The sequence below is a fragment of the Archocentrus centrarchus genome, chromosome 17 (genome assembly GCF_007364275.1).
Source record: "Archocentrus centrarchus isolate MPI-CPG fArcCen1 chromosome 17, fArcCen1, whole genome shotgun sequence".
Taxonomy (NCBI): domain Eukaryota; kingdom Metazoa; phylum Chordata; class Actinopteri; order Cichliformes; family Cichlidae; genus Archocentrus; species Archocentrus centrarchus.
Genome location: NC_044362.1, coordinates 11,844,608 through 11,859,935, shown reverse-complemented (window position 1 = coordinate 11,859,935; position 15,328 = coordinate 11,844,608).

Genomic DNA, 15,328 nt, shown 5'->3' with positions numbered 1-15,328 from the left:
TGTCAGTGCCACCCTCTCCATACATTTTCTTAACCACTTTTTCAATTCAGGGTTGCAGGGGGGCTGGAGCCTGTCCCAGGTATTGGGCAAGAGGAAGAATGCTTTTTTTATTTTGAAAAGCTGATCCCTAAACTAAACCCCCAAATAGATTTCTTGTGAGGGTTATGTGTCCTGTTTCCCGCCTAGAGTCCGTATCTGCTGCACGATTATGGTATCATTATAAACATGTGTTTACCATAATGAATGTGGCAACAGGTAGCCTGGTAATTACAGAATGAATCATTTGATGTATTATTATTGTGCTGTGGGGTTTTAGTAATGACAGAATACACAGAGGTCTCTACCTCTGGGCTGCTTAAAGGGCCAGTTTATCCAAATGACCAAAGCTGCAGCTATAGCAGCTGCTGTCAGGCTTCAGATATATACATCATTCCTCTCCACAGTCCATGGCCCAGTGTTTCAATGAGATCTTGTAAGCCGTTGTTTTACTGCTCATGCTTACATTTACAATAAGAAAATGGAGCTGAGCAGCTGCCATTTTTATGCATCTTTTCACACTAGTGACCTAAGTACAGCTGTAGTCTACACTTTATTTATTTATACATGTATTTTTATGAAATAAATAAATAAAATGTAGTGTAATATAATGCAAAATAAATAAAGAATTTTTTATGTAACAACATGAGACTTGCATGAAGTGTTTCCACGGTGACCTGCTGTGTCATAAACAGAGAACTCTTCTAGAATTCTGCTTCAAAGCTCAAAAACAATTCATTTGTGGAAGAGAGGCAATCGCGTTCGGAGGATTTTGGCATCTGTCTTTGCATTGACAAACTTTTTAGAGTATTTGGCTGGTTTTTCCCCATTGCGATACACAACAGCGGCATTTCGATGGAAAGTAGTAGAGGAATCTACAAATCCATCAGGGTATGAGAGAGTTTTTCTTTGTACTGCATTTAAACCATTTAAAGAGGCTGATGTATTTTTTAAAAGTTAAGAAACTGAGAATCAAATTAATTAATGATGAGTAACTTCTTATTTCTATGGCAGGTGTTGTTTGGCACACCCATCTATGAAACAGCTGTGGACACCTGTTGGCATCTTCAGGGCTACAAGACTCAGGTAAGATCCACTATCCATCCAAGCCCAAACTGACATAAAATATGTTGAAGTCTGCAAAACAGTGTGGTCTTGGTTAAATATCTGCTTTTATTTTTAGATTGCAGTGATGAGGGAGTTCCTGAGGCTTCAGCAGAAAGATCAGATTCCACCTCAGATCACTGCTGAAGATATGAGCAACTTACTGGTGCAGGAGAGCAAAAAGACAGTGAATTACTGAGACACCTACAGTTCATCCAGCTCACAGTTGAAAGTCTGTTTGTAATGAAGTGTAAATGCTGACATAAAACCTGTTTTGTTTCCTTTCAATGCTCTGGGAGTTTAGACTGGAGGATTTTGAAGAAAAAGAGGCCAAACCTCTTCTGAAACTGGTAAGACTAGGAAGCTGATGAGGCTTGTATTGATCTGTAGCTTTTTTTTCACTATGTTCACAAAAGCTCAAAAGTGCACTCTATATGTTTTTGATCCAGGTGTAGGCAGTAAATGTCATCAACAGAATGAGGGATGTTGAGTTTCAAGCCCGGATGCTCCTGAAATTTCCGAAGGCCACACCTCCTACATTTCAGTGAGTCCCATTTGACAAACAATCATTAACAGTTCAACTACCGTGTTTCACTATTTTTGGGTTTAAAACAACACATATAACCTTAATCTATAGAAATCCTAAACTCCTCAGCATGGCCAAAACATACATTGAAATGCTCAAAGAGAAGCAGCAGGAAACCCAGACCTCCAGACTGCTCACCGCAGAGAAAGTGGTGATAGAAGTAGTTCCACAAGTCCTGCAGGGCTTCTGGCAGCTTCCTCCCAAACCCCTCTTGAACATGGCATCCAAGAGTCTGAGTATGCTCTGCACCAGTCTAACAAAGGCAACTTTGGATAAGGTCTCCAAGACGGTCACAGCAATGGGAAGCCAGGTCATCTTCTCCAGCTCCATCAAAGATGACGTGGTCCAGACCATCTTGACAGAAATTAGAGAGCAAATCCCACTCGACATTCTGCTCAACGGCATTTCAAACTTTGCACCAAAGCTGCTCAGTATGATTGTTTAGACTACCGACTGTTTATGGACTGTAAGGGCTGGGCCGGAGTATCATGGGACCGCCCTGGTGTGTCGGTAAGAACACCTCGAGAGTCAGGATGATGGCGAAACTTTAATAAGGATCATGCAGCACGGCTATACACAGAGCTCAGGATGTAGGGATCACAGATGCAACTTGTGGTGGATCATCAGTGACACACAATCTCACATCTGCTACAAGGTAAGCAGCTCTGCAGTCACAGGCACTGTGAGGCTGGATTGTCTGGCGAGTCGGCGATGAGTGCTCATAATGGCGTCGGTGTCTGTCTGCACTTGAGAGGAAAAGGAAACGTACCGAGTACGTCATGTGTGATCTGGGCGCATGCGCGAGCTGTCTGCTGCAGCCCTTAGTCTTTCTAACACTGCCGCCCCCACATTTGATGCCAAATGTGCTCCTTAGAAAGACTGAAGTGAGCCTCCCTGCTCACGGTCCATTGAGCTCCTCCTCCGGCATCTTAGGCAGAGTGATTGGCCTGGTGTATATCTTGTCCTCAATCTGTATCTCGGCCATCCTGACATGACCACCTGGGCCTGGGTACACTTTCACCACCTTTCTGATTCTCCAAAGTGATCGAGACACCTGTGGGTCTATTACTATGACTACGGCTCCAACCATCATGTCTGGGGTAGTGGTCCTCCACTTGTTCCGTAGCTGCAGAGCAGGTAAGTAGTTTTTTAGTTCTTTTTAAGTAGTAAGTAGTTCTTTTTCCAGAACCTATCTGCCAGCACCTGAGAGTGCCTCCACCTCCGACGTCCAAGGAGCTCGGATTGCGGATAGACTACCTGGGGCAGGGAGCTGTCTGGCCGCCCCATCAGCAGCTAATTGGGCGTGACAGGGTCAAAGTCTGCTACATCGGCCGAAACGTAACCTAGCGGCTTAGAGTTGAGTATGGATTCAATCTCTATTAGGATGGTTCTGAGAACTTCGTCGCTCACAGTCTGAGTACCCAGAGTGGTGTACAGGGCAGACTTTACTGACCGGATCTCTCCCATGCACCGCTGAAGTGAGGTGCCGCAGGTGGATTGAAGTGGAACACAATCTGCTGTGTAGCTAACTGCTGCTGGAGGTCAGGACATAGGCTGGAAAAGGTGTTTCTCAGCTCCCGCTCACCTCCTCGGAAATTGGTTCCTTGGTCTGAATACAACTCTGCTGGCTTGCCTCGCTGAGCTACAAACCTCCGGAGAGCCATCAAGAAGGAGTCACAGTCAAGTGAAGGTAACACCTCTAGGTGTACCGCTCTGGTGGTGAGGCACTTAAAGAGTATACCCCATTGTTTCTCCGTTCTTCGGCCAACCTTCGCCAGGAGCGGTCCGAAGCAGTCAATACCACAGGAGTAAAACGCTGGCTTAAACAACCTAAGCCTCGGCGGTGGTAGGTCGGCCATCCGTTGTACAGCAGGTTGGTATCTCCATCGACGGCACTCGACACACACCTGCTGGCAGCGCTTTACTGCCTCACGCCCCCTTAGGATCCACACCCTGCGTCTTAACTCGGCGAAGACTCGTTCGGGCCCAGGGTGGCACAGTTTGGTGTCATACTCCTGGATGAGTAATTTGGTAGTCGGGTGACTAGGGTCAAGTACAATGGGGTGTACTGTGGCTGGATCCTTCCCCTCTACGGAGTCGTCCACCCACTCTAATGACTGCATGAGTTGAGTCGAACTCCGGAGCAAGGCAAAGAAGACAACTATTGGATGCTACGGGCTTCCCTGCCTTGTAGAGGTCATAGTCATCTGCAAAGCTCTCTTGCTGCGCCCTCTGGAAAGTAAAGAATTTGGCATCCTGGTATGTACTAGCTGTAGGTGGCCCTGACAGCCCAGCTGCCCCGTGAAGCTCCTGCGCTAGTGTTTCCATCAACTCCTGCCAAGTCTTGAATAGGGACCAGTCCATATTCAGTGGATCAGTGGTGCTACTCAGACCACAGAAAGCCGAACGTCTGAGTTCAGTAGTGTCTCCCAACTCGGAGGAGTGCTGCAAAGGAAGGGTTGGCCACTCTTCGGGGGCTAACTGCAGAAATTCGGGTCCTGACTCCACCGGCTTGGCTCCCCTAGGTGTTGCAGGGACTTCCCCTTTGTGAGGTCATCTGCGGGGTTCCGTAGAGAATCAATGTATCGCCAGGACTGGAAGTCCGTAAGCTCCTGTATCTCTGCTACTCGGGTGCCTACGAACACTTTGAAGCGACACGACTCTGAATGTAGCCATGTAAGGACAGTGGTGGAGTCACTCCAAAGCACACAGTGGTGAATCACCACGGTGAGCTCATTCCTTAGTAGCTTGGCCAACTGTGCTCCCGTGACTGCTGCACATAGTTCGAGTCGGGGCATCGAAAGTTGCTTCCGATGGGCAACTCTCGAGCGTGCAAGAAGGAACGCAACGCAGATCCTCCCTTTGGGATCTTCAGACCGCAGGTAAGTGACCGCTCCATACACTTTCTCAAAGGCATCACAGAATATGTGGATGTCTCTCCTGGTGGCAGCGTAGTCCATCTCTGCCGGGGTGTAACATCAAGGCAGTTGTATGTGAGGTAGCTGTTCGAGTTCACGTTCCCAGGTGCGCCAGGCGGTCAGAAGCTCTGCTGGGAGACTGGGGTCATCCCAGTCCCTCTGCCTGTCCCATAGCTGCTGGACCAGGACCTTTTCCCTTGTGGTGTAGGGTAGCAAGAATCCGAGTGGGTCGTACTGACTGGCTAGCACCCGGTAGATGTTCCGCATGGTCACCGTGTCATAGGTGATAGGCCTGTGCTTATAACTGAAGGTGTCTGCGTCACACTGCCAGCACAGTCCTAAGGTGGACTCGCGCGCTTCCGACTTATCACGTTAGCCATAGCTCTAGCTTCTCTGACCTGGCCTTGGCAGGGAGGTGGCTGATGACGCCCGGCACGTTGCTCGCCCACTGCCGGATCTCAGAACCTCCACTCTGGAGAAGGTCTCTAAGGTAGTTGATCAGTTGTATGGCCTCTTGTGTAGATGGCATGCTCTGCAGGCAATTGTCCACGTAGAAGCATTTCTCTATTGAGAAGCGCTCTGTGCTTCCAGGCTTGCTGTAGTCATAGACATGCCTCTGCAGGGCATAGGTGGCACAGCAGGGGCTGCACGTGGTCCCGAAGGGCAGCACCCGCCCCTCGTAGACTTCCGGCGGGTCCTCTCTCCGTATGTTGCGCCAAAGGAAGCGCAGAAGGGGCCTGTCTTCTGGTAGTAACCGCACTTGGTGAAACATGCCCTTGATGTCACCACTAACACCGACACAGTGTTCTCTGAACCGTAGAAGGACGCCTAGTAAGGAAGGGCTCAAGGCAGGGCCAGATAGCAGGTACTCATTTAGACTGAGGCCCTTGTATCGAAAGGAACAGTCAAATACGACTCGATTTTTCCCATTGTGTTGCACCAGGTGGTGTGGGATGTACCAGCTCTCCCCACTGGATGAGGTATCTGGCCTGACTACTTTAGCAACTGTACCGGTAGACTCCAGCTTCGCAATCTCAGCTTCATAAGCAGCTGCACTCGTGGGATCATGTAATAGACGTTTCTCCAAGCTCCTAAGCCTTGGCATTACTGCCTCCGTGGGGGCGTGGAAGGACGGAAAGGTTTTCTTCCGAAGTAGAGGGGTCGCATACCGGGAGGTACCACGAACCTCAACGCGCTGGGTTTTGGACTCCAGGGGATCAATGGCTTGTTGGTCTTCTCGTGATCGTGTCACCTGCTTCTCACTCCTTGATGGTAAGAGGTCGAGCTGCCAGAGCTTCTCTACATTCCTCAGCAGTTCTGCTTCTCGAGGACTGAGCGATGTGAATAAACACTGCTGAGGTGATAGCTGTAGCTCTGCCAGCCGAGCCGGCCCCTGGAGAGTCCAACCAAGCCTGGTCTTTATGGCCACAGGGCTACCAGGGGGACCTAGACGCACCAGCTCAACCGGTGTAATCAGGTGAGGGTTGTCAGCCCCGATGAGCAACATAGGCCTTACCTTGTTGAAGGCTTGGAGTGGAAGGTCATGGAGGTGTTTGAACCTTCTCTTGAGAGCAGCCATAGGATAGGTGTGATCAGCTAGGCTTAGGCATTCGGCAGTGAAGGTATCCTTGATCTGAAAGGTTCAGTTGGGTTGGACTGTAGATGAAACTCTGAAGGTGACGGAGGCGCCATCCATGGTTTGTACATCCTGTCTGATGGTCCGCAGGGCTAAGGATTCTGGGTGGCCTTGGAGGCCTAGCTTATGTGCTGCTGCAGTCAGGATCATTGTGCGTTCTGAGCCATCGTCTAGGACCGCGTAGGTATCAAGTGTCTGGTTCTCGTGATGGAGAAGAACCCGGACAACCTTCAAGAGGACCCGGCTGCATTCTGCTGGCCGATCAAGGTATAGCGTCTCTGTAGCCGAGCTGACCAGACAGGACCTCTCCCTTGCCTGCCTAACGTTGACCTCATGTAGTATTTGGAGGTGTTTGCCCTGATACTTGCTGCAGAGTTTCTTCAGGTCACATTGGGCCGCCTGATGGGCTCTGCCGCACCGCCAGCAGCGTCGGTTGGACTTTATCCACTGGATAACTTTGGCCTTATCAAAGGACTTAAAGGTGTCGCACTGGCTCAGGAAATGATCCTCACACTCACAATATGGGCAGTACACGTGCTTGGTCCTTTTCTTACCTGGTGGATCAGGTTTCGACTGGGGTGGTTCTACTGGCTGCTGGTCAGGAGTAACCTCGACCCTGTGCAAGATCGTGGCTGGACGAGGATTCTTGGTGTCATGCCACTAATCCGAGCGCCGTTTCCCCTCGGACCGAGGGTCCTGGAAGCTAGCATGGCTCTCACTATCCTGGCACCATGCCTCATATTGCAGTCAATCGGAGAAGTCGGTGAGATTGTACCCAACTCCTGATCGGCGGAACGTACATCTCCGAAATTCTGATCGCAGGTCAGAGGGAAGTTTACTCAAGAGCCGCTCGACGTGGGACCCGCACTGGAGCTCTGCTACGCCTTCACGTCCAAGGGTCTGTAGCATTCCCACCAGGGCCCTCACTTGTAGAGCAAACTTCTGAAAGGCTTGGGAATCTCCTTGTCGGATGTCTGGAGCGTTCATCACCGTGGCGATGTTCTTTAAAGGCCAACTTATGCGGTTGACCAAATCTGTCAGTCAAGGCAGCCATCGTGTCCGAATAAGGTGTAGATGAATTCAAATAGGCATCAGCTACAAGGCGAGCCTCCTCTAGTTTGAGGTGGTCCAGGAGAATTTGGTAGCAGAACAGCTCGGTAGCGCCAGGAGGTAGAAGGTTCTCTAAAGCGACCTTGAGACGGGTGAATTCACTAGGGTCTCCTTTGGCGAAGTCGGGAATGGTTGGAACGGGTCCCCGGTACATTCTCTCTCTGAGGAAGGCGGGGGGTTGGTGTACTGTTGCAACGTGCGCCATAGGGTGTGGCTCATACCTCACCTGAGGGCCTGAGGGTGCGTTCGACGGCTTGCGGGTGGTTCTGCAAGTCTGGTTGGAGTCCAGCCAGAAACCGGTGGCTGCTCACCTGGATATTGTTGACCCACCTGTGGATTCCTCCGCACGTGGCCCTCTGCTTGATCCTTGATGAGTTGTAGCTCCCTCATCACGCGGTTGATGGAGTCCATCAGGTCTTGCTCTCGTGCGGAGGTGGGGTGCTCACCAGGGCCCTGAGGATAATGACCAGCTGAGGTGCAGGCGTTCTAAACCTCAGAGGCTGTGGTCATAGCACTGGCTCTGCATGCGATTTCCAAGCAGACTTGGGCTGTGGGTCGTGGTAAGCACCACCGGGGGGCTGACTGAAGGAAATAACATTCTCATCATCATAGGTACTGAAACTTATCACTATGAGACACAGATTGTCTATATAACCCAACATGTCCGTCATGAGGCACTGACTGTGCCTCCTGTTGACCAGGGCCCTCCCACGGTCTATAGAAGGCAGAAGGAGACGTCTGGTTGCTCCCAGAGGGACCGATCAGCTGTGCACTGGACCGGGAAGGGTACCATGCATTCTCCTCAAGTGTAAGTGTTGCGGCGGATCATCGTCCCCCCACGGGGCTCCACTCCTCCGCCGTAGACTCGGCATATTGGCTGATAGGGCTGGCGCTGGTGGGGTGGGATGCCTGCGCTGTCCTCCTTCCCCCTTCTGCCGCAGCCACGTTGGGACTCCAGTCCTCTGAACCCTGTGTATGCTGTGCTGCATGTGGTGCCGGGGGTGGCTCTATCGGTTCCCAACCTGCTGCTCGGACCTCATAGTCTCTCAGGTAAGCAGGCAGGTGAGACTGACGCTTAGGGCGTGTAGAAGCTGCAGGACGCTCCTCGCCAGGTAGAGAATGCTGCATCACGTAGGCGTAAAATCCAAGGCAGCCTCACAAATCCGGCTCGAAGGACCACTGTTTAGACTACCGACTGTTTACGGACTGTAAGGGCTGGGCTGGAGTATCATGGGACCGCCCCTGTGTGTCAGTAAGAACACCTCGAGAGTCAGGATGATGGCGAAACTTTAATAAGGATCATGCAGCACGGCTATACACAGATCTCAGCATGTAGGGATCACAGATGCAACTTGTGGTGGATCATCAGTGACACACAATCTCACATCTGCTACAAGGTAAGCAGCTCTGCAGTCACAGGCACTGTGAGGCTGGATTGTCGGGCGAGTCGGTGATGAGTGCTCGTAATAGCGTCGGTGTCTGTCTGCACTTGAGAGGAAAAGGAAACGTACCGAGTACGTGATGTGTGATCTGGGCGCATGCGTGAGCTGTCTGCTGCAGCCCTTAGTCTTTCTAACAACGATTGCTGTTGTAGCAAAGAAGCACATTTGCACTCTGTTTGAGGAAACCCCTTTCCAAAGTCTGCCGACGTCTGAGGTTCAGTCCTGTGATGAACCCCCTGCTGAAAATTTTTCTCTGTCTGAGGTTCAGCCCAGTGAGGAACCCCCTGCTGAACCTTTTTCCCTATCTGAGGGTCACCCCAGTGAGGAACCCCCTGCTGAAAATTTTTCCCTGTCTGAGGTTCATCCCAGTGAGGAACCCCCTGCTGAACCTTTTTCCCTATCTGAGGGTCAGCCCAGTGAGGAACCCCCTGCTGAAAATTTTTCCCTGTCTGAGGTTCATCCCAGTAAGGAACCCCCTGCTGAAAACTTTTCCCTGTCTGAGGTTCATCCCAGTGAGGAACCCCCTGATGAATCTCCTTCCTCATCTGAGGTTCATCCCAGTGAGGAACCCCCTGATGAACTCCCATCCTTGTCTCAAGCAATTATGCCAGTTTTCATTGTCACGGAGAACTCTGAAGAACTTCAACCTAAGAAGAAAAAAAAATGGGAATTTTCCATAAATTCCTCAGAACTCTGTGCTGTTGTTGCATCAGTCCCACAGCAACTGACTGATTATAATTGGATTGAATTAAATTGAATTGTGTTGAATTGAATAAATGTTAATATTACTCCACATCTGCTACATTGGAAATTGTTTGCTTAGTTAGTGTCCAGAATTAAATCCTATTCATAGCAGGACATCAGTATATTCATCAGGACTCAGGAACATGAGTAAAAGCAGCATTTACACTCTGCAAAGCTGATAAGAACCATCAACATCTTCCAGCATTTCCAGATGTGTTTTACAGTGGTTTATTTAGGAACAGAGCTGTATCAGTCTAACATAAAACTATCAGCATGAAGGGATGCATGGAAAAATGCCCATTTAGATAAAGACCCTTGTTGTATGACTTCAAAGTTTCACTCATTAATTGTTACTTATAGTACAGCATGTGTGAAACACATGCCTGTTATGGAGTCACAATATAATTTGGTGAATTTATTATTTAATCCAAAGTTGAAAACACAAATTTAATCTTTCACAATCAAAGTCTTCAAATCAGAAAGAGTAACCACTTGGGTAGTTGCAGATATTTGAAAATATGCAGAACTGTGTGTATCGGGAAAGAAACGCAAGTTCCAAAAAACTGCATTTTCACATAAATTGTTTTAAGAGTCACTCCATGGAAAAGTCAGGTTTTCTGTCCATAGCCTTTACAGAAATGTTCAATTTGAATAAGAGTTTAAAGGTACAATTTGCTGCTGTGTTAAAACAAAACTAATTATTATTTGAACAATTACAGCTTACAGAAACATTAATTTGACAATTAAAAAAAGCAGCCTCCAAGAGGATCAAACAGGAGTCTCCCGTAGGTTCAGGCAGGGCTGCTTAATAGAGCACCTCAGCTTGACATGCTCAGGTGTGCTGCATCTGAAATTGGGTGGGCTCCACCCAGTAGTTACCTGAAAAAGGTAGACACAAGCAATAAGAAAACAAGGCCAGCCCAGTGGCCCTCACAGTTTTCATTATTCCAACATTTTTTCACTTTGCATTTTATAATGTGTATTGTGTGTTTTTGTAAAGCATTTTTAACACTGATTTTTGTGATGTAAAAACAAACCTGATTACTGTAATTCATATTATGAGCTGTCTCATGAGTAAGGTTAACTTACCTCTGGGGCAGATCTGGCTGCTAAATCAGACTAACCATGACTGGATTCATGAAGTGTAGATAATTTACAGCTAGCTGGTTGACCTTAGCCTGTTTGCTTGAAAACATTATTGCAGGCAAAAAGCCGTCTGAGTGGATGCTTTCGGTATCCAAACTGAAGGGACTAGCAGCCTGTCACCAAAAAAACCGTACAATATGTCCCCATACTTTTAGCTTAATCTATGAAGATAATGGAGTTTGACAGGAATAACATTGTATTTTTGCCACAACAAGGTGATTCCCAAAAACTTGGGATATCTCAGCATGGTGTCCAGTGCCTTCTTAAAAAAATGAGAAAACTGGACAAGTGGAGGAGGAACGAAGAATTGTCAGGGCTAAAAAACAGTATCTGAAAGTCCTATTTTGTGATTAATGTGATTTTTTTTTTTTTTTATAATTATAAAGGTTGAAGTGTTCTGCTGTATGCTGAGAAATTCTGCTTCCTCAGTGATCTTCTCTTAAATGCATCAAAGAGACAAAAAGAGGATATTTTCCTGATCTCTTTGTTTCCACTTTTTAGAGATGCACTCTTCTTAGTAGTAATAGGTAGGTGGCCCTGCACCCCACCCCCCGTATACCTGGTGGCCCTTGGTTTTTCTATAAAAACCACAGAACTCCCGAATGGTTTCAAAATATCAGACTGTGCTCAAACTATGCAGCCCTCGTGAACAGCCCTACATCAACAATTCTCCTCTGCTGAAGGCAAAAACAGAATTTCATGGTTATCATAACCTTCTGCATAAGCTTAGTGTGATGAGCAGTATGATGTTTTTCCATGTTAAAGAATGGAGATCAGCTGACATGGAGTTTTTGTTTCTTTAGAATCATTGCTACAAACCTGACTATTAAGAATATGGCTTATATGCTGCAGTTTTTGAGGTGGGCAGCTGAACGTATCCTGACACTATCTACTAACCCTAACTTAATAAAATATCTATTACTAACATGATTTTTTAATTAAAGTAGGTTTTTATCTTGGAGTTTATCTTGGAGTAAACATTAAATTGACCCAATAACTTTATTAAGCTGCACTGACTCAAAAGTCTGAATTTCTGGAGTTCTCTCTCTGTGGTCACAGTTTCTGAAACATAATGAGTGTCTCTGAAAAACAAACTATGCAGCTAACGCTGTTTACCCCCTAAAACATCCAAAGTACTGATTATTTCCCTTCGTGTCACAGAGACATTAAATGCAGATGCTTAGTTCAGATGTAACTGATAAAAAGAGTGTTGCTCAGATTGCAATAAATCCTTGGTGTTTGTTGTAGATATAACAAAATGAGTGTACACAGCAGACTTTGTGTTTTTTACAAGAGGTCGGCATAAAATATGTCTGGTGATTCAATAAAAGTGTGTATCTTTTAGAATATCTTTCATCATCTATATCCCACTGTCCCTACAACGGTACATGTATGGAGGACAGAAAGTGTCACAGAAAACACAACAAAAAATTTCATTAATTAATAATTAACATTTGTTAAATAAGAATAAATTTTGTACTATTAAACGATTTGGTTAAACTTAATTCATCCATAAACATATTTATTAGATCTATAATAGTGAAAGACAAGATAGTGAGACATGCTATGATGTATGTTTTGGAGACACTGACAAAGGTAAGCATTTTAATGTCATGCAGGGTAAAGTGTTTTTTCCAGTTTAGCGTTTGTGTTTAGAGAAAATCTCCACACCGCGGTGGATTAGCCTTTCCTAATCTTAGTCCCGAACACTGCCCTGTACCTTTCAGAGCGTGTCCTGCTGTAAAACGCTTGTATTATCTCAGTAAGGAGGTGTTAATGATCAGGTCTGTGGGAAGCAGGTGAAACACTAATGTTATTATTAATAATATTCCATAACTTTTAATGTTTAATTTTGTGTTTGTATAATGACTAATTCAAGGGAACTGAAGAAAAAGCACTTACATTTTACACCCTTTATATTTTAGTCGACTATATTCTTACGATAATTTGACTAAAACTAGACTAAAAACAAACTATTCAGATTACTAAATTATGACTAAAACTAAATTACATTTTCATCAAGACTATGACTAAAACTAAATCAAAATTTGCTGTCAAAATTAACACTGATGCTGATGTGACAGAGGAGGATGCTAGTGAGGTGGGGGCAGATGATGCATGATGAACTAATTAATTGATGAACTAAATAACTTTAAGATGTTTAAATGGGCAACATAAAGCTAATTTATAAAAAGAATCAAATCTTTATCCATGGATGGATGGATGCAGATTGCATTCCAGAATTTAAAAATAGTAATTCCCTTACCTATTTGCACTTTCATTCTCCTTTTTGGTCTCTGTGCAGCCTTTCAAGACACTTCAGTGAAGGTAAACCAGTGTAAAGTATGCGTAACATGTAATAAGCTCTGTGATCAGCCGTAATATTAAAGCCTCTCACAGATGAACTTTATTATCTCTTTAGTGCAACATCATGGGGAGGCACAATGGTGTGGTGGTTAGCATGATTGCCTCACAACGGGTACTCCGGCTTCCTCCCACAGTCCAAAGACCTGCATGTTTGGTTAACTGGTGATTTTAAATTGCTGATAGGTGTGACTGAGCACATCTGTCTCTCACTGTTAGTGCTGCAAAAGAAGAGCTAAACTCTACTACAGAGGTGAGACTCAAAGTGGAGCTGACTCAGAAGAAGCAGGGATGAGGACAGTGCAGGAAGTAGAAAATGAGTACAACCGGCTTTTACTTGAAATACAATTTAAAAGATTAAAGGCAGTATATAAGGATAAAGAAATGTGAAAGCTCATTTCTGCCACTGGGGGAAAATAAATGAATACAAATGTTGCCATCCATAAATAAAAATGTTGTCATTTTCTCATAAGTTTCAGTTAAGTTAAATGTCGTTAAAATTTTAACTCATGAATGGCAAAAAAATAAATTCCCCAGTGGCATAAACAAAAATGTCAGTCTCCTTTTTAATCAAGCTCTTGAGACTATGACATGAATGACTGATTCTATACAGACAAAAGGCCATTTGAACCACCAGTACATGAATTTTTGACGTGACTGTTTTTAGAAAAAAGAGGCCATTAAAAATTTTATGTATTACTTACAAAAATAAAAACCAAAAGCTTTATTTATACAGTTAACATTCAAATGTGTTACCATTTTTGGTACTTGTGGTCCTCTGAGTGCACGTGTGGCAGTTAACACCAGAAACAGGACATTTCAAAATATCTGACTTTATTTATCCTTTAACAAAACAGCTTCTCAAGTCACAACCTATATAATGATATATAAAAATGTAATAAGAAAAATCTCAAAAGACAAAAGCAGACGTTACATGTATGTTCTTTGGCTGCAGAAGCCTGCTGGAAGCCAGTGGTAGCAACATGTTGGCTGAGACACTGGCTGAGTAGAGAGAAGCTTCAAATACACTGACTATACCCCTACAAAGAAGACATATCAGTGTCTGTTATAACAAAAAGCAGAAACATCTCCAAAAAGAGATACCAACTGAATACTCACCTACTGCAATGATATACAGCATCTTATATTCCAGTGATTGTATTATGACCCAGTTTAAAACAAGTAGGTTTTCCGACAGAACACAAACAGTATTTCTCAAAAACTTACACATGGAAAAATGGTTCAAAGTTATGACACATGGAGGGTCTTATTTAAAAACACTGACCAGCAACACTATAAGAACAACTTACATTAAATCCTCCTGCCACGCAGCAAAGACGGACCTATGCACTGCAGTGACAATTTGGGGTATATCCTGAGTGTGTAGACCACAAAGTGAACTTGACATGAAATCAAAAACCCAAGTGCCTTTTTTGTAAGTAAATTTTGTTGCACCCATCTCAAACACAGACACACAAACACACAAAAATGAAAGCCTGAGTCAAATGATAATGTGTGAACTTTCCCCTGTGTCAAGGCATGTGGTCCAATTAAATAAGTGAACAGCTTTAACAGGGACTACCATGCATAGGGAACAATTCTGAACTCCTGGTGGGTTTAACATTCACTTTATGCAGGACTTTAACTATAAGACAAAATAAAAACTAAGTTAGGTTCCTTTATTAATTCAAATTAAAATGCTTTAAAAAGGATATTTATGTAGACAAAAACAAATGGGCCCAATTTACCAAGAATCCCCTCAGGTATGGACAGAGATTAATTAAAAGAATCCCACTTGAATTCAAACTATTGGGAGTGGGCAAACAAAAATGTTACCATAGATAAATACTGTCTTGTATAAGCGGAAATGCTCCAATTATCTGTTCAAAAATGACGACCTAACAGATCTTCTGTAATTTGATGTGTAAAGTGTCTGCGATTATTCACCGTTAAAATGACAAAAACTGCCCTGCTGAACAGAAAAGGCATGAGGCAGAACGAGTAGAAAGGGTAATAATGAATGTAGTATACTTCTATATAAAATAAACATTTGCAGCAGCACATCTCTTTTGCTTTGAGTTACTCCTTAACCGCCCTACAAATGAGCATACTTTCCAACACAGAGCTGAAAGATATGCCTGCCAAAGGCACCGAGAGGTACTCATAGCTGGGATGGAACTAGAGAGAGAGAGGGACACGTCTGTATGGGGGCAGGTTTTTACTTGGGGGGTGGTTACTGAGC